Source organism: Rhinolophus sinicus, chromosome 12 (genome assembly GCF_057876585.1).
Source record: "Rhinolophus sinicus isolate RSI-liver-muscle chromosome 12, RSI-T2T, whole genome shotgun sequence".
NCBI lineage: Eukaryota > Metazoa > Chordata > Mammalia > Chiroptera > Rhinolophidae > Rhinolophus > Rhinolophus sinicus.
This window is the reverse complement of record NC_142512.1, coordinates 46,058,105-46,078,438: the sequence shown is the minus strand read 5'-3', so window position 1 is coordinate 46,078,438 and position 20,334 is coordinate 46,058,105. Positions and strand designations below refer to the sequence as shown.

The following is a 20,334-nucleotide window of genomic DNA, read 5'->3' as shown; positions in this document are numbered from 1 at the left end:
ATATATATAGTTGTTTATGACAATACATACATAGCAGATAACAGAAAAAAAACAATTCGATACTTAACCAAGTTCATCAAAGCACAGGGTGATTGCCACTCAAGAATGTTGACATAAAAACTGAAGGACCTCTTAAGTTCCAATCTTATGCAGATAGGTTGAGCCCCTGTGCAGTTACTCATTCAGAACAGAAGTGGAAGATTAACCTACCCTCACTTCTCTTCAAACAAACCCTGACAAAGCAGCAGGCAGTCTCTTCAGAGTATGTTCAGCATCATCCAGTCTGTTCCAGACCAGAAGTAGCCATTTCAGTCAGGACCCTCATCTTCCAGTTACCACTGCTCCACCCTGCCCCACCTCATCCTTTCTGATCAGTCGCTCTTGCTGAGATTAAGTCTTTCTGGTCTCTTTCTCAAGCATTACCAAGTTCTTGTTTTCTAAGTAAGGCTCTGCTAAACCATACTCACTCACCTGCAGTTCACTGCACTGGGTATCACCCAAATAGCCCATCAGAGCTCTTTATAATTTCTGAAAGAGAGAGAAGGAAGCTTTTAAATACATAGTAAAAAATACCAAGGTTGATGTATCAGTTCTGAAGCATTTGTATCCAGTATTCACAGCTTCTGGTCTTTTGGTCTGTAGTATTTCAACAAAATATAGCATAACCAGCAAGGACCAAGAGTACTTAGATAAGAGTCCAGAAATAAAAGTTTGGTTTAATGTTGCTACTTAGTTGTGTGACCTTAGGCAAGTCACTTGACTTCGCCAGGCCTAAAATGCCTCATATGAAAAATAAAGACAAACTAGACAGAAGTAGCAGAGTACATTACAATAGAAAGAGCACAGGCTTTCCAAAACACCAGCACCACTACTTACTGTCTTGTGATGTTATGTCACTTTACATTTAGTCTAAGTTTCTTCCTTTGCAAAACGTAAATTACAAAAACTATCTTGGGGGCCGGCCCGGTGGCTCAGGCGGTTAGAGCTCCACACTCCTACTCTGAAGACTGCTGGTTCGATTCCCACATGGGCCAGTGGGCTCTCAACCACAAGGTTGCCAGTTCGATTCCTCGAGTCCCACAAGGGATGGTCGGCAGCGCCCCCTGCAACTAAGATTGAACACGGCACCTTGAGCTGAGCTGCCGCTGAGCTCCCAGATGGCTCAGTTAATTGGAGTAAGTCCTCTCAACCATAAGGTTGCCGGTTTGACTCCCGCAAGGGATGGTGGGCTGCGCCCCCTGCAACTAGCAATAGCCACTGGACCTGGAGCTGAGCTGCGCCCTCCACAGCTAAGATTGAAAGGACAACAACTTGACTTGGAAAAAAGGCCGGGAAGTACACACTGTTCCCCAATAAAGTCCTGTTCCCCTTCCCCAATAAAATCTTAAATATCTTGGAGTTGTTATGAGGATTAAAGGAGAGATAATGAGTTATAAAAAGCCTATATAATAAGGATACTGTGCAGCATATCACATAATTCCACAGATGGTAATTATCACCATTACCCCCCCAGCCCTAAGGTTCACAAATATTTATTTCCTTAAAATATCAACAAATCAAAACTTGACTGATCTGACAATGCAATTAACTGCTTGAGTGTTTCACTAACAATTCAATTACAGTTATCTCAACCTGATGGTAGTTTAAGATTATCAATATTACTTAACATCACAGGAAATAAGAGTGGAACAGTCCCTACACAATATCTAAACTGGTTCGGTGGCCATGCCTTCCCTGACTTCTCCCTCTGCTTTCACAGCTACCACTCTACCTCAGCAACAGAGAGGTCTTCCGAAAGCCAAGTGACACCAACCGTTTTCTATGCTTAGCTCAGGGGAACAGGACTAAAGATGGAGGAAGGAGAACAGAGGCTTGTTTTTTCCATCTTTTTTTACTTTATACACTTAAGTACTGCTCAGATTTGTTTACCATAGCATGCATCAGTTTTGCATGAAAATAAATTAATACAAATAAAATTTTTTAAATGACATTATTAATAGTTACACATATTGCCTACTGACAGGAAGCTTGACTTCCAGGAATATTTTCACCAAAAGAATTTCCACAGAAGAAAGCAAAAAGGAAAATTCAGATGTGTAGAGGACACCTTAAATATGGTACAGGAATGACAAAAATCACACACATTCACACTTTAGAACAGTTCAGTCAAAAACATATGTATATAATCCGTAAAGAACCTAATGATGAATCAGTTTTTGGTGTTTTGTTTGTTTTTATTCAAAAGCAAGATGAATATACAAACTCTGGTGTTATCAGGCAACTTTCTGCTCTTGGAGAAATTGACCCAGTACAATTTATATGAGTAAACAACTTGGTCTATTTGGTAGCATGCTGACAAACTTCCAATTTGTTTTAGGCAACTGATAGCTTTTAAAAAAAAACTATTATACATATAAATTAAAAGTATTCATGTTATAGCCATCTCTAATATTATTTTTCAAAAGGAATATTAACTTTATTAAATTCAGGACTACTTAAAAGTATTATCCCAGCCACCCTTAAAGTGACAGACCACTGTTTTAGGCTGCTTCTAGCCAATGCTACAGAAATAATCCTGACTACACCCATCAATTTAAATGAACTGTAAACTAGTGTGGCCACAGTCTCCACACCTATCATAGTTCTCTCCTAGAAAACATTTCAAAATACTCCTTAGAAATCAAATTATATTTGCATGTACACTTGTCCAAGTGTATGAAAATAAACAACCAAAATAATTTGCTTATAATTTTTTAAGTAGCTTCTCCCCCTCGCTTGTGTATCAACAAGTTGATAAACTTGGCCCACAATTTTCTATGCATTTAAAACAACAGGCAAAGGATCTTATTTCTTCTGCCAGGCCTGGATCGGGATCTTAAATATAGTCTGACAGACAATTATAGACTGATTTTGCATTTAATATTAATACCAAGCCTACTTCTGAAAGAGAACGAAAATGCATGTATACGATCTGGTCTACTTATTTGTAGTTCCCTTTGTAATATTCTTAGCCTTTCATGAATAATGCTACATATTTTTAAACCTCACAAGGCCCTTTGCAAGTAGGAATGATTTCTCCCATTGTTTGGCTCACTCCCCTCTCCAGGAAAACACTGGACACTCCAAAATGTATATAGACTTTAAAACTATGTAGATTAAATATTTATGGTATCAGAAAAAGAAACTTCTTGCTAACAATTGCAAAAGTCAAATTACCAGCTGACAGAGAGGTACTTCCGACTCCCCAAAACTACAGCCTTACCTAAAAATAGTGTCCTAGCTTCCCAGCCAAAAGGACAGACTAAAAAAGCTACGCCTGTATTCAGCTCAAAGACACAGACTTCTACTTCACCGCAACCTTCAATACTATGGTATTTCCCATTTTAGAAGTCTTTGTGTAACAACTTGTTTGGTGGCCAACCACTAACTTCACTTTGAAGTGAATACTAATACTTCACATGGGCAACATGTGTGAAAATTGTGGAAATGACACAATTCAGGCCAAACACTAGCCACACAAGATTACCTACTTGTAAATATTCAATTTTAGACTACAAATGAACATCTCCGTAAGCCAAAAAGCACATCACTGGTTCCTTCCCACAAAGTAATCTGTAAATTTAAAACAAACAAACAAAAAAAAAACAAATAAATAAATAAAAATAAAAGGTTCCGATTGGGAGGTCTAAGGCAGGAATATGCCTCCATCTGTAAGCTGAAAATAAATAAATTTAAAAATCTGTATTTGCTCTGCCAAGAATAAAAATAAATGTGATACACACAAGCACTGCTGAGTTTCAGACACAAGGAAAGGTGGTGTGTGCACCTACAAAAAAATCTGGGTTTATGTCCACTTTCCTCTCCCAAGTCCTTTTTTAAAAGGCAAAATGTCAATTGTATGCCTCAATCTGGAAAAAAAATAAAGCACAGCTTATTCTTCTTAAACAGATGCTGTGATAATATGAAAAGTTATGAGAGGATTTCAAAATCCAAATGCTACCCAGCTGTGTTAGGGAAAAAAAAACCTGCAGTAACTAATCAATCTATCGTAACTTAATTTTCTCAATAAACCATAGTAAAATATTTTTAAAGTTGAGAAAATTGCATGTGAAAAATGTAAAATTAGCAAACTTCTCTCCTTCTCCCCAGTACCAAATACCAAATGTTCATTAACATTATATCAATAATGTCCTTCAAATCCAAAGCATCACCAGTTAGATTAAATAAAGCAACACTTTGAATGCACACACCACGTGTGACCAGAAAATAATGACAAACCAGTCTTATCCCTTATAAGCTCAACAAAACTCAACACCAATGGTTTTATTTCAAAGTAACTATGAGACAAGTACTATTCCACTTTTCAGAAAATAAAAGGAGTGACTTATTTGCCTAAAATAATTCTTTACAATGTAAAGGGTGTACTTTGCAAGATTCCCACAAACTGTGCACATACAAAATCCACATACACAGTAACACTCAACATAGGGTAAGTGACGGACACCAAAACACAGATAAAATTAAGACATCCAATTAAAACTACACAAGGAAATTTAAATAGGCAAATTATAACTACCCCTGGTGAAGATACTGATCAAGGAAAGCTGCAAATAATATTTGGCTCTGGATAAGCTCCACTATGGTTGAGTATGTTGCAGACACTGAAAAGTTTGGTACATTTGACACATTTTTCCTTTCTAAACCTAGCCCGCCTATACACCCACTTGATTGAATGAGTTATTTGGAAAATAAAGACGGCCCCATCAAATTACTTAAGTTTCAGCCTTACCCTTATGAGTTAATTAAAATAAAAAAGGAAAAAAGGTAAATCATTTTAAACTGCAGTCTCACCTTACACATCTCACCAGCACTGTAGTTCTTTAGTGATCAATTACTTCATCCAAATCCTGAGACAAATAGAAAAGTAAAGTCTATACAACACCAGTTAAGATTCATGATCAGTAGCAAACACTTTATCAGCCTGAAGTGAAAGGGCACCTAAATTTCAAATGGAAAAAGTTACCAAAATGGTACAGTATGCAGCTTTGTAAATGAGTCTGTTTGTTTTAACTTTAAAATAAAAATATTCCCTTTCCGTATGCTACAATAGATTATAAAATGCTCTTAAAATCCACAACATAAAAAAGTTATCTCTTCAGCACCGACTGACCTTACTTTCAAAAAAGAATAAAAAAATGAAGAAGTGAGGGAGAAGACACCTCATTCATTTGAGTTTAAGAGAGGGCAAAATTAAGAACAAACTAGCCAGGACAACTCCCCACCCCCTCCCCAGGAATCCACTGTCTCTGGAGTTATACATATTCTATTAATGATTTCCCTGAAAAGTATAAGTTATGCGGGAAAAGGCAGAACATTTTTGAGTTTCAAACAAAACCTGAGGATCCCACTTCAAAAAGAATCCTAAGACCCCGGCTTCCAGTCCTGTCTGAAGGACCCTCACTCAGCAAATGGGGGGTGGGGGGGGTTTAGAAAGCTCAAATAATTTAAGGGGAGAGGAATCAAAGCCCCTAGGTAAAACTGCAGTCCCTGAGCCCTACAAAAGGGGAGTCCTAAAGGAATCGCCAGGAAAGGATAGTGTTTTTATGTTTGTTGATGTGTTTGTGGCCCAAAGAGAATTTCCGAGGAGGGGGCAGAGAAAGAAGGTAAAAAGTGAAGCTCAGGCAACAGCCCTCGGCGGCGGAGGGAGGGGGCGCACCCCTGACCCACTTTTTCCGACGCCCACCCTCGGGCCCCCGCCCCACGCGGGTGGAAGTCCGAGCTCTGAGGGGTAATCGAGCGGGGCGTGGGAGGCCCGCACGCTCCCCACCCCCAGCCGCGACCCGGAGAAGGGGAGCGTGCAGAGAGGCTCGACTCCCCCTCGCGGAGTCCTGGGGGCCGGAGAAACCTCCCGCCGGCTCGCGGCCCGGGTCTGCAAGGCCCGGTCCACCGCCTGGGCCGAGGGCGCTTCGGCCCCCAGCGGAGGGGAAGGGGACCGAGGAGGGGAAGAAGCTGTAAACAGCCCCAGCGTCCGGGCCTCGCCTCGAAGAGCCCCGCTTCCCAGGCCCCGCCGAAGGCCGCCGGGACCCCCAGCCCGCCCCGGGCCCGACCCTCCCGGGGCCCGGGGAACCAGAAGAGAGTCCAGTCCCCTCCCCGGAGGGCTCCGGCAGTTCTCGGAGCGGTCCCAGCAGCAGAGAAGGGGGAAGTCAGGACTTACCTGTCATTACTTTCTACGCCATCTTGGATCCACTTGTCAACGTCCCCACAAAGCATTATGGGTAAGAAAGAGCCTTTAAAGTGACTCCCCCCCTCGGCCCCCGACTCCCGCCTCTGCCGCCGGCGCCGCCCCTCCGGCCGCACCTCCCGACCGGAAAGTTGCCCCCGGTGGCGAGCCGGCCCGGGCGCCCTCGGGCCGGCCCCCCTCCCCTCCTCCGGGCCGTTTGCATTTGAAAGTCACCCCCATTTTTTCAATGTGGCTTTGGTGTTTCTCTTTGCTGCAGCCCCTAGCCTCCCTTCCCCCCACCCCTCGCCTCCACGCGGGTTCCCTCTGCCCAGCCGCCCTCCTGCCCTGCCAGACACCCCACGTCTGCATTTAATCAGCCCGAGGTTTCCCTGTTGCTGGCAGCAAAGAGCTGCTCATTGATTTATTTGTGCGCATTATGTGTCTGTTATTGCTCCCGATCCTCGGTGCGAGGCGGCGGTCTCCTGTGACCCGCTTCCCGCCCCGGGCAGTCGGGAGTCGGCTTCAGGGCCCGGGAGCCCGGCAGCCCTGCAAACCACCCGGCGCTCTGACTCCCGCATCCGCGGACCGAAGGTGCCTCTGTCCTGACAAACCGCTCCGGAGCCGTCGGGCTCCGGGTTCTGGGCTACACGGTATCCCCGAGTCAACTAGCGTCGACGCGCACTTGGCGGGGGGTGGGGGTGGGGATAGAGTAATACGCTAAATGCAACTTTTACCCTGTTTACTTTCACTCCTGCTGTCTCCTCCCCTCGGCTGGTAACGTGATCCGCGACCCTATAATTGGGGACCCCTCCCCTAGGAATGTGGCTTTGGGCTCTACCGAATCCACACTTTTAGTGCCCGAGCGGCGTGCGGACTGTGACTTCCCGGGGCAGGTAACTCGGGATGCAGACTGTGGCCTCCGCCAAGGCTTTCAGGAGGGTCCCGGAGAGGGTCCGGGGCTGGTAGGAGCGTGTGCCCGCCCGGGTCCACCTGCCGGGTCCCAGCGGGGCGATAAGCCCAGGCGGCCCGGCGAAGGAAGGACTGTTGGCGCCACTCCCGCCCAGGGGTTGTGGGGGAACGCAGAGTCGCCTGGCTGCGCCCCGAGGCGCTGGAAGTAAGTGGCGCCGAGACGCCGGCGGAGGACCCGGGCAAGCGACCCGGTACGGTAGCCAACGCCCGCCGCTCGGGCCAGCCAGCTCTTCCCCGGGGAGCCGAGCTCTCTCGGCGACACTCGCCGCGGGCTTTCGGTGGCGTTGGGCGAGCAGAGCCGTGGCACAGTCGTCCCCTTGCTTTTGGCGCCCGTTGGTCACTTCCCCGCTCTCTCACTTCCCGGTGCTCCTGGTCTCTGCTGTGCAGACTTTAGGGACCCGCTCTGGTTGCTTTTTTTTTTCCCAAACAAATTTTTACAAAGAGATGTCCAAGGGAAAATGCTCTAGGTCATCAGTGCTTGCGAAATTGTATTCGGTACAAAATGCTGTTGAATGGCTCTGAAATTAGAAGAATGCACGGGCGGTGTATCCGCGCTTCGGTGCACGGGGAGGACGGGGGCCGGGGGCGACTCCAGACCCTATGAGAAGCCTCTCTCGAGGAACCTGGACGGTTGCTGACAGGAGCCCTGCCCCCGGGGTGCTAAAAACTCCACCAGGCAATTGTCCCTGCCAGATGGGAAGAGTGAGGTGTAGACTCATTAAGGGGTTGGCCCGGGGACAGCCGTGTGGAAGAGAGCGGAGCAAGGTAATGAGTCACTCCCAGCCCAGAACGCGGCGTGCAAAGGAGGGACCTCCCCTGAGTCACCCGATTCTCCGAGCTCCGAATGAGTTGAGAAACTGGAGCCTGGAGCCAGGTTCTTCGACGTTCCAGAGCAGGCAGCCGCGCGGGGCCGTCGGCTAGGGGCGGGGATACAGGACGGCTCGTGACCGTCTGCTGCTGCCGCCTGGATTATATAATGCCCCTCCGGTCTAAGGAAGACTTCAGTCTCCTCTTTGCAGCGTATCCCAGTTGCTCTTTTTCCAGTTCCCCTTCAGCCACAACTGTGTGTGCACTGATTTAATGGTTGCTTTGTGTTTACAGGGCACCTCTAGATGTGGTCTGTTTCCTATAATTAAACACTAAACGGCCTGAGGGCAAAGATTGTGCCTCCCAAACGTTTCTTTAGTAGGTCCTTTCTTTGCCGTTATAGGCCTTGAGCCAAAGAAGCACTCAGTTTATGTGCCTGCCTGACCCATTCGTTCATCCATTCCAGACTGCATCTGATCCATCCTTCTCTAAACACCACGCGGTGCCTGAGCTAGAAAGCCTCCTAACTCTTCTGCCTGCCTCCACTCTGCCCCCTACAGTCCATTCTGCATCTGACCAACCCTGTGACGTTTGTGATGTGTTAATGGGATGTCCTGACTCCAGCTTAACCCACCCAAAGGCGTCCCCATCAAATTTAGAATAAAACCCGAATTCCTAACCATGGCCACGAGCTCCTGTGAGAGCTGGCTACTGCCTCCCCTCTTTCACCCTTATCGCTCGCTACACTGGCCTCTCTCCCCTTGCAGCATCCCAAGCTTCTTTGCAGCAGGAACCTTGTTCCCCCAACTCTGATGATCATCTTTTCAGCAGTCAGGTCTCAGCTCAAGTGCCACCTCCTGAAAGAGGACATTTGTGATCCCTTTAACCAAAGTAGATCATTATTCTCTTACCCTGGGTTAGAAATTTTCTTACTTATCTGTTTGTTGATGTTTATCTGCCCTGCCCTCATTGGAGTATAAGCTCCATAAGGGCACAGGCCTTGTCTGGCTTATCCACTCAGTGCCTAGACCAAGGTCTGGCACATATATAGATGCTCAACAAATGTTTATTGAATGAATGACAAAACTTACCGGAGCTAGGGGCGGTAATGAAAGAGAATGTTGAGCTGCTGAGGACCCTGCTCTTCATCTCTTCAGATCACTCTGGAGATGAGCAGATAGGAATGGAGTTGGGGGAAAATAAACCCCTTGGCGCCAACATTAATGCTGCCCCCATTCTGATTCTGACCTGATGAACACCCAGCCCCAAATAATTCCTCACTCACTCCCCTCTTTTCCTTGTTTTCTTCCCATTCCCCTCATTGGTCGCACCTTTTTAGCCCCAAGGCTCAGTCCTTGGGTCTCTCTTCTTCAAATACACACACCATCTCTCCAGTCTTTTTTTTTTTTTTTTTTTTAAGGAGGGTGCAGCTCACAGTGGCCCATACAGGGATCGAACCGGCAACCTTGGTGTTATTAGCACCACGCTCTAACCAACTGAGCTAACCGGCCACCCTCCCAGTCTCCAATCTTTAAAAACCATCTTTACCCTGAGTGAAGAAAGACTCCAAACCTATGGCTCCAGCAGATAGCTTTCCCCTGAGCTTCAGACGCTTATCCAACAACTTGTCGGTGTCTCCACTTGGCTCTTTCATAGACATCCTAAACTCAGCATGTCCAGGAATGATTGGACGCTTGATCTCCCCCACAAATACACTCCACCGGTGTTCCCCGGTTCTATCATTGACAACTCCATCCTTAAAACTGCTGGGGCTGCAGTCCCTCTGGCCCTCTCAAACTCCGCCTCCAATTCATCTGCAAATCCTGCTTTGCCTTCAAAATCTCCAGTATCTGACCATTTCTCATCACCTCCATGGTGACCAGTCTGGCCCAATACACTGCAATCTGCTCCCTTTTGCCCCCATCTAGTGTATTCTCGACATTAACTGCCACACTGGTCTTCATAAAATTACATCAAATCCTGTCTCTATACATGACTCTGATTTCTACCCATTTCATTCAGGGGAGAAACCAGAGTCCCACACACTCTGCCTCCTCTCATCTCTTTGACCTCATCTCCTACCTCTCTCCCCCTGGCTGTGCCTCAGCCACAATGGGCTCCTTTTTGAGTGTTTCTCCTATAGTAATATTTCCATATGGCTCACTCCTTCACCTCTTTCAAGTCTTTGCTCACTTCAGTGAGTCCCTTTCTCACCATTCCATTTAAAATTTCAATATCCCTCAACATACACATATTCTATATTCCCCTGCTTTCTTGCTTTCCATAGCATTTACTGCCTTCTAGCATAATAAGTAATTTGTTCAGTTATTCAGTTTCTTGTCTATCTCTCTCTACCTAGAGTGTCCGCTTGCTGATCACCAAAGATTTGTGTTTGTTGCTGAGAATTACATTTCCCGGCTATGCCCTTGCATCTAGCTTGGGTCATGTGACTAGTTCTTGCAAATGGACTTGGAGCAAAAGTGTGACTCTGAATGAGCATGTGGAAATCTGCCAAACCAAAAATACATGCATTAGACTAAGCTCATCAGACAATAGACTTTTAGTATGCTAATTCAATGAGAACTTGTGATCTATTTGTCATAGCGATTAACACCTCAATTACTACATCTTGGTTTCTATAGCCCACTAGAGTGGAAACTCAATGAAGGCAAGGACTTCTGTAAGTTTTGTTCGTCACAGTATCTATTCTTGGTGCCCAGAACAGAGATTGGCACATAGTAGATACTTAAGAAATATTTGTTGAGTGAATAAATGAATTCTCTTTTACACGACCAATCATGAAAATTAGTGAATGGTTAGCAAGAAAAGAACAGTGAGAAAGGATTTTGTTGTTGTTTTTGTTAAAAAAGTAGAAACTGAGTTTCTAGAGAATCATTGGCTGCAAGACTTTGCTAAAACTAAAGGGAGTTCCCTTTAATTTTGTTCTTCCCTGTTTTCACCTTTTCCTTTTCTTCCACCTCTTCCATCTCTATGCCCCCTCCCCAAGTCCTCCTTCACTCTCCCTTTCTCCTTTTCTGCCTCCTTTTTCCTTCTCCTTTTCTTCCCACGTAATCTAACAAGAATTCACTCCTATTAATATGAGCCACTGTGAGTGCTCAGCCAAGATATCTACTCCAAGTCACTTAAAATATGATAGTAGGGGATGACATGGGTTAAAAAAAAGAAACAGCTGGTTAGCTCAGTTGCTCGTAACAGCAGGGTTGCCGATGTGATCCCCACAGAGGCCAATGTGAGCTGCGCCCTCCACAACTAGATTGAAACAACTACTTGATTTGGAGCTGATGGGTCCTGGAAAAACACACTGAAAATATATAAAAGTTAAAAAAAAAAAATAGTAAATCTTTGGAAATGTACACTCCTCTTCTACGTTTTAGCCTAACTTCATTTCTACTTGAGATATAGAAAAGATGGTAGACCAGGTGATTCCGACTAATCCTCCCATTGAAGACAACTAAAATAAAATGGACAATATATTCTTCAAAACATCTGCTTGAACACATCTGGAAGATTAGCAAAAGTAAAAACTACCAGGGGTAGAGAGAACAGGGAGGTGATTCTGAAATGTGGGGTCCTTGTGCTGTAGGGCCCTTAGCTTTTGACAACGACTTGAGTCAAGAGTAGGTATCACCTCACATCAATTAGGATAGCTATTATCCAAAAAAACAGAAAATAACAAGTGTCGGTAGGATATGGAGAATGCTCGTGGGAATGTACACGTTGCATACTGCTTGTGGGAATGTAAAATGGTGCAACCACTATGGAAAACACTATGGCTGTTTCTCAAAAAAAAAAACACAGAATTACTATATGATCCCTCAATCCCACTTCTGGATCTATACCCAAAGCAATTGCAAGCAAGGACTCAGATATGTGTATACCCATGATCCTAGCAACATTACTCAAAGTAGCAAAAAGGTAGAAGCAACCCAAGTGTCCATCAACAGGGGGATGGATTAAAAAATGTGGTTAGTATACATAGTAGACTATTATTCAGTCTTAAAAAGGAAGGAAATGCTGACACATGCTATAACATGATGAACCTTGAGAAGGGACATTATGCTAAGTGAAATAAGCCAGTCACAAGAAACAAATTACTGTATGATTCTATTTATATGAGGTACCTAAAGTAGTCAAAATCATAGACAGAAATTGGAAGGGTGGTTGCTAGGGGCTAGCGGACGGGAGAATGGGGAATTGTTAAATGGGGAATTGTTTAAGTTTTGCAAGATGAAAAAGTTCTGGAGGTCAATTGCAAAACAATGTGAATGCATTTAATACTGAACTGTACACTTAAAAATGATTAAAATGATGAATTTTAAGTGTTTTTTACCACAGTAAAAAAGTGAAATAAAGATTTAATGATTAATGTAATAAATTGTATGTTATGTGTATTTTACCACAACTTTTAAAATGAAAACAAAAATAAGAGAAAACATGTAAAAACCAAAAGAAAGCAGGCTTTATGGCAAAAGCATTACTAAAAATAAAAAGGAACACCTTCATAATGATAATACGCTTAATTTACCAAGAAGATATAGCAATTCTAAATTTGTGTGTGCGTAATATACATAGTCTCATAATACATAAAGCAAAAACGTGGACTGAATTGCAAGGAGATAAAGCTAAATCTACAATTATAGTGGAAGATATGCATATCAGTGACTGTTAGAACAAGCAGATGAAAAACGAGTAAGAAATAGATTTGAACAACTGGATAAGCAAACTTTACCTAATAGATATATATATAGACTACTGCACCCATAACTGCAGATCACAAATTCTTTTCAAGAGTACATGGAATGTTTATGAAAATGCTAGACAATATAGCAAGTCTCAACAAATTTCAAATGATCTAAACCACATAGGGTACATTCTTAGACAATGATGCAATTAAGCTGGAAATTAAGAAGAAAAAAGATAGTTTTCAAATATGTAAATAAGTAGTTACTGTTTCTTGCTTGTTGTTTAGGTTGTACAGTGATTTTTTAAAGGTGTACAACATGATGACTTAATATATGTATACACTGTGAAATGATTACCACAATCAAATTAATTAATACATCCATCAACTTACATAGTTACCCTTTGGGGCAGGGGGCGGGGTGAGAACACTTAAGATCTACTCTCACAGCAAAATTCTAGTATACAATACAGTCTGCCGTACATTGGATCCCCAGAACCTAGTCATCTTATAAAGGAAAGTTTGTACCTATGACAATGTCTCCCCATTTCCCTCACCCCTTAACCCCTGGCAGCCATCATTCTTCTCTAGTTCTAGGAGTTCGACTTTTTCAGATCCCACATATAAGTGAAGTCACACACTATTTGTCTTTCTGTGTCTGGCTTATTTCACTTAACACAACAGACTCCGCTGTGCTGAGTCTGCATTTCTGCAGGCAGTCCTCACACTGATGGTGACAGGAAGCTGGGCTTCCTGGGGTCCTGAATCAGCAGAGCAGGAAGGAAATAAAGACCACAGAATTGTCGAAGAGGAAGAGGCCAACTCAAAGTCAGAATCCATACCTCACCTCGAAGGACAGGTCTGGAGAAGAATAACCTATGTGGTGCCTGGAGTCCCATCATCTGCGAATAGAAGCACAAGCTCTGGAGCAAGGCCCCAGCAATGCTTTTGATGTCACCAGATGACTTGTGCAAGTCCTTTGACTCTCTTTGCTGTAATTTCCCGTCTAAAATGGGAATGATAAATTAGCCTTCCCGTTGATTGTCGGAGGATTACAGGCATCTCAAATCATAGCTTGGACAGAGTAAGTCTGCAACAAGGTTAGCTCTCATTTCTTGAAGGTTTCAGTTGTACAGGAGGGCCTTAAAAAACACCCATTTGTTTTCTTCCTGAGTTTTATCTCCCATGTTCCAATTTATAACTAATATCAAACCAGCAAACAAACCAGAAACACCCTTTGTAGGCATTTGCAATTGGACCCAGATTTCTTCCACAGGAAAATGGTACTCAAATAGAGGAATGTGTCTGAGGAAATTTTCATCCCACACCCTACTGCTGCTGGAAGTGGCGTTTAGAGTCCACAAGCCCAGCTCCCATATTTCTTCGTAGTTGAAGGTTCACAGTGAAGCTTTGCATTCAGCAGAGATGGCAAGAAGTATAGAGTCCAGAGACGAGTGCTGGTAAGTCTGCTCTTGAGAAGCATTAGGATGTACTGGGAAAAGCATGGATTCAAAGGTGAGTAACTTAAGCCTTGGTTTGCCTGGAGATCTTGGGCTAATTACTGCATTTCCCTTGCCTTCCTGCCCATCAAATTGGGGTGTTGGACCAAATGGTTTTTAAAGTTCCTTCAATTCAATGATGAAAGATTCTAGTCTTCTAATATCACACACACACGAAAATAGTCATGAGGGTTTTGGAGAAGAACCAGCTGAAAAAAAAAAAAAATAGGCCCCTAAGGTCCTTTTTAAAAAACAAAGTATGTTTTAATTATAAGTCAAATTTCAGTTTAAGGGAAAAAAACAACCCTTAGGCATTTTCTGTTCTATTTAGTTTAATCTTTCTCTTCAGTAAAAAGATTCAGGAAGGTTTCTCACATTTTCTACCTACAAGCCAGTTGCGTACAGAAGAGGACTCCCTGAAGCCCATTTACCACTTTTACATAAAGCCTCTGCAAAGAAAGAAAACACCCTGTTCAAACGACTTGAGTAAATCTCTCATGCCATTTCTGATGCTATAGGGTTAATCCAGCATGAAGAGAGTGACAAAGTGCAGGGCTTTTTTTTTTTTTTCTATAGATTCCACATTCATAACCAAGGACTTGGCAATGTGCCCTCTCATATGTTGCGAAACAAAAATGTGTTGCCTTCAGTGTGTTTTTAATAGGCCAAGCAGTTTGTTTGATCACAGTGCTTGGGTCTAGACTCAGAGACACCAGAACTTTCCCACTGCGTTTAGCATCTTGGTTTCCCTCCATCTTTCTAAAGAACAGTTGGGGGACACCGGGTAATGATTGCTTGGGATCAGCCACAGGGCCCCCAATCATGGCCTATACTCTTCAAAGCCTTTTGCATCCAGATTTGCAAAATATTTTGCCAAACTTGCAAGAATTCACCAGTTTTAGGTTTTGAAATTATTGGCACTGGCAAGTGTCTACAATGGTGACATTCTCATGAGTGGGGTGGAGCAGAATTCTATAAACAAAGCAAACCCCAATCTCTGCAGCCTTCCGTAGAATTACTTATACCCAAAGAGAAAGATCTCTTCCAGTTCTAGGATACTATAATGTACACATTTTATTACAAATGAAGTGTTTGTGAACAAACTTGCCTATTCCCTCCAAAACTCTAAGTACATAATTTTACCTAAACACATTTTTTTGTCCCATAGGCTAGGCTGAAAGGTAAATATTCCTTATGATTCTCCTCACAAGAAAGGAGCCGAGTGTTTACTGGCTGTAAGGCAGTTTGTTGTTGTTGTTGTTTTTATTTATATATAAGGGGCCTAAAAACGAAATCTATTGACTCAAAAGACTTATGACCAGCGCTCACAGTATTCAGCAGACCTCCTCAGAGCCACAACAATGGGCCCTCCAATAATAGTCAGCCACCGTGTCCCAGAAGAAAGCAGCAAAGCCATGGGTTGATTTATCAGGAGTTATTAAAATTCCTCCTTGCTCACAGTTGGATTTCTTTTCAGTGCAGCCTAATTTTTTTTTCCTAGCCCTTGTACCATGTTCGCTCTCCTGATTTAGTTGTATAAAGGCTTTATCTGGAGTCAGGAGAGTCCAACACTACAAATGACAATTGGAAGTGGATGGTGATTCCGTACACCAAACAAAATGGCCCTTGCCAGGACTCTCCTTACAGACAAGTAAGAGGCCAGAGCCCCAGGGACCAAGAGCCAGCCTTGGGCAGGCCGGAGCAGCTGAACTCTAACCACCTGTTACTCCTGATCTCTCCCTTGCTTGGCCCCTCTCATCCTGCCTTCCTGACTCTTCCTTTCCCTATTTTCCTTCTCTTCCTTTTCTCCCTATCCAGTTGCAGTCTTGTTCACTCACACCACAGCTCTTAAACAGAGGCCGTAACTGTATTTTGTCCTTTCTAGAGCATCCTCAAGGTTGTTCCCATTTTCTGCTCCTCTTTCCAAACATCTCCCACCCGCAAACCTAAGAACCTTTATGCCACCAGGCAGTCCCAATACTGCACTTGAATCATAGTTGCAAGGTTTTCTTGATTAATTACTTTTATCTTGCTTTGGAATACGGACTTGTGCCACAGCCCAGTATCCATTCTCTTCCTCCTTGATGTTTGGATGGAACATTGCTGCCTAGACTGCAATTCACAGCCTCTCTTGCAGCTAGGGGCTGCCCTGGAACAAAGGGATGTAACCAAAACTTTTGTGTGCAATGTCCAGAAAAATGCCTTTAAAGGAGGTATGCCTTCTTTGCTCCTTCCTAGTTCCTACTGACTAGAAGAATATGGCTGTGCTGTCTGGAGCTTGAATAGCCAGCTGGGTCATGAGGCTGCATACTCACCACATCAGAGCACTGAGACGGGGTGTCTTTGATCTCTGTTGATTTGGGGGCCTCCGTATCAGGCCTGGACTGACTGCGCAGTTCTGCTACTTGGGGGAGAAACTAAACTTCTATCACATTGAAGCCACTATTATTTTTTAAATATATGTAACCAAATGTACATCCTAATATAGAGAATTTATAAAGTCATATTGCATATAAGTCAAATTTACCTAGACCCATGCAAAAGGATGGGCCTTGTAGAGAGAACAGATACAAAGGTAAGAAATTCTAACAACTCAAAATCCTTTTGACAAAAAAATAAATAAATAAAGTCCTGGAAATACACACTGTTCCCCAATAAAGTCCTGTTCCTCTTCCCCAATAAAATCTTTAAAAAAAATCCTTTTGACCAGTTTTCACCTGTTTACCAGACTCCCTCATTGCCATCAATGACATCCAATAATAGCTTTAATGTCCACAGGCAGAAGATGCTTTAACATTTTGTAACTTTTTTTTTTTTTTTGGCATAATTGCAGACTTAGCAATAGGTTGCAAGAATAGTAGAAGGAATTCCCATACAACCTTCACCCATATTCCCCAACTGTTAACATTTTACCACATTCGTTTTATCATTCTCTGTATATCAATTCTTTTTCCTGAAACATTTGAGAATAAGTTGCAAACACACTGCCCCTTTACCCATAAACACTTTTAAGTGTGTTTTTCCTAAAAACAAGGGCTCATGTGGCAACATAACCGCAGTGAGATTATCTTAAATCAGAAAATTAACCTTCACACGATACTATTAGCTAAACTGTACAGTGTTTTCAGGTTTTGCAAATTGCCCCCCAATGATGTCCTTTATGACCAAAGAAAATCCCAGATCACGTGTTGCATTCTGTTGTCATGTGTTTATAGTCCTCTTCAATCTGGAAAATTTTTCTGTCTTGCCCTGTCTTTCATACGAGTAGCCTTGACATTTTGGAGGAGTTGGTTATTATGTAAAATGTCCCTCATCTGATGCTTTTCTCACGATTAGGTTCAGTTTTTGAGCCAGAATACTGTGGACATAATGCTGTGTTATTATAGTACATCATATCTCCTGACATATATATATATGCAATTTGTCCCATTACTAATAATGTTGACTTTAACCATTAGTTAGGATGGTGTCTGCCAACTTTCTCCACTCAAAGTTATTTTGTCTTTGTAAAATTAATAAGTACCTTGTGGAGAGATATTTTGAGACTGTGTACTATCTGTTAACCCTCTAACTTTCACCCACCAATTTTAGCATCTATTGATGATTCTTATATGAATCAATTATTACTATGATGGTTGCCCAACAGCGCTATTATAACACTTTCTCTTTTATTTCCTTTTCCAAGAAGGGCCGAAATTTATTTATTTTTTAAATTTTTGTTTGTTTACTTTTCAAACCACTTTATTGACATATGAGGATTGAAATTTAGAACATGAAAGCAAAAACTTAGGCATGTTGTGATTATCTCCATGAACACTATAAATAACAATAATTTATCTTTTAAGAAATCTCTTTTTGAGTGCAGACCATGTCTGGCACTGTACTGGGCCCTGTGATTCAAAAGCAAATGAGACACACACACAAACACACACACACACACACACACACACACACGTGAACTCGAAACATGATAAGGGACATTCCAGGATGGTTTAGAACCAGGTGCCTTGATTTCACTTATATGTGGAACCTAAAAAAAAAAAGCAAAGCAAAACAGAAACAGACCCACAGATAATAGAGAACAAGCTGATGGTTGCCAGAGGGAAGGGGAATGAAGGGATGGGAATAAAATAAAATAAGACTTAAGATACCTGGTCTGGCACTGTGTCCACTACGCCACATTAAAATAAATAAATAAATAAATAAATAAATAAATAAATAAATAAAATTTAAAATTATAAAAAACAGGAATAAAACTGAGAAAATATAGCATTAAAATTTATTTGAAGAAATTCTGTCAACCAATCCTCCCCTTTTATCTAAAGAGGGAGGTGGGGAGAATAGGTAGTTTATTCCATTTCTCAAATAAAACAGACTGCTGTATGTTGGCAAGTATATCTTTCCTTAGTTTTGTTTTGTTTTTTAAACCAGGCGCCTTGTATGGCAAGAGCAAGGATTTCTCTGTTGAGTGGTGTGAAAGGACCCACATAGCTCTATCATAAAACTAGTTTGCATGCGCTGATTTCTATGTAAGACAAGGAGCTTTCTGGGAGGCAAAACTTACTGATATGTATGAGGAAATTGGGTGCCCAGACAGGGGCAGGACTACAGGAAAGGACTACAGAAACCTTCAGATGTCACAATTGGGGTTGGCCGGTTAGCTCAGTTGGTTAGAGTGTGGTGCTAATAACACCAGGGTTGCTGGTTCAATTCCCACTGTGAGCTGCGTCCTCCTTAAAAAAAAAAAAAAAGTAGATCTCACAATTGGCTAGGTGAGGCAGCCTCCCCACCCCAAAATCTTCATAGCCCCACCATTCTACTTCTGGAGGTATCACCCAACATCATGTCCAATATAAAATATACCCACATACCATATTACATCAATTTATATGTATTTATATTAGTTTTCTAAGAGTTGGTTTTCATTGGTTACTTGACATTTTATTATATTTTGTCAGCTTTTGATGAATTTTGAATACGTTTTTACAGTTTAAAGCCAATACACTATTTTTCAGGTCTCAAATCTTTTTGTAGGCTCTTACAAAGTGTATAGGCTCTAGGAACTATAACTGAAGTACCTAATGGTGTGTTTTTTTTTTAAGTCGAAAGTTTTATTTACATTATCTCAGAGACCAATGTCCCTGAACTAATGAAACTTACTTCTAAAAAAAAAAAAAAAAAATCCCAGCTTGAAATGTAATTTACATACCACAAAATTCACCCCTTTAAAGTGGACAATTTAATGGTCTTTACTGCATTTACAGAATTGTGCAACCATCACCACTATCTAATTTTAGAATATTTCATCACTTCAAAAAGAAGCCTTGTACCCACTTAAAGTCACTCCCTATTCTTCCCCCAGCCCCTGGCAACCACTAAACTACTTTCTGTCTCTATAGATTTGCCATTTATGGACATTTCATATAAATGGAATCGTATAATATGTGGTCTTTTGTGACTGGATGTTTTCGACTTAGCCTAATGCTTTTGAGGTTCATCCATGTTGTAGCATGTATCAGTGCTTCATTCATTTTTATTGCTGATTAGTGTTACATTGTATAGATATAACAGTTTATTTATTCATTCAACAGTCAATGGGCAACTAGGTCGTTTCCACTGTTTTGGCTATTGTGAGTGATGCTGCGATGAACATTTTATACAAGTCGTTGTGTGGACATATATGGACATATATTTTCATTTCTCTAGGAGTAGAATTGCTGAGTCATGTGGGAACATTTTGAGAAACTGCTAAAGTGTTTTCCACAGTGATTGCACCATTTTACATTCCCACCAGCAGTCAATAAGAGTTCCACTTTCTCTACGTCCTCACCAACGCTTGTTATTTTTTATTCCAGCCATCCTACTGGGTATAAAGTGGTATCTCATTTTGGTTTTAATTTGCACTTCCCTAATGACTAATGATGTTGAACATCTTTTCATGTACTTATTGGCATTTGTGTATCTTCTTTGAGAAATGTTTATTCAAATCCTTTGCCCGTTTGTCATTGGATTATTTGTATTGTTACTATTAAGTTGTAAGAGTTCTTTATATATTCCGGATACAAGTCTCTTATCAGTTATTTAATACACTAATTTATTTTTCCTGTTCTATGGGTTGTCTTTTTACTTTCTTTTTA

General features: G+C 42.2%; 1 protein-coding gene across 8 annotated transcripts in view; it reads right to left on the bottom strand.

Annotated features, from left to right (window-relative positions):
• The window catches only part of HELZ (helicase with zinc finger), a 134,253-nt gene extending 127,966 nt beyond the window's left edge, over positions 1–6,287 (bottom strand). For 4 of the 8 annotated variants that reach the window (XM_019733020.3, XM_019733019.3, XM_019733024.3 and 1 more), the window contains exons 1-3: positions 6,215–6,287; positions 4,852–4,907; positions 472–528 (exon numbers count right to left, since the gene is read on the bottom strand). The gene's annotated coding sequence lies outside the window, so the exon portion shown is untranslated. The remainder of the gene's footprint in view (positions 1–471; positions 529–4,851; positions 4,908–6,214) is intronic. The other 4 variants (XM_019733023.3, XM_074320764.2, XM_019733021.3 and 1 more) reach the window with 3 other exon arrangements.
• Positions 6,288–20,334: the final 14,047 nt, after the last annotated feature.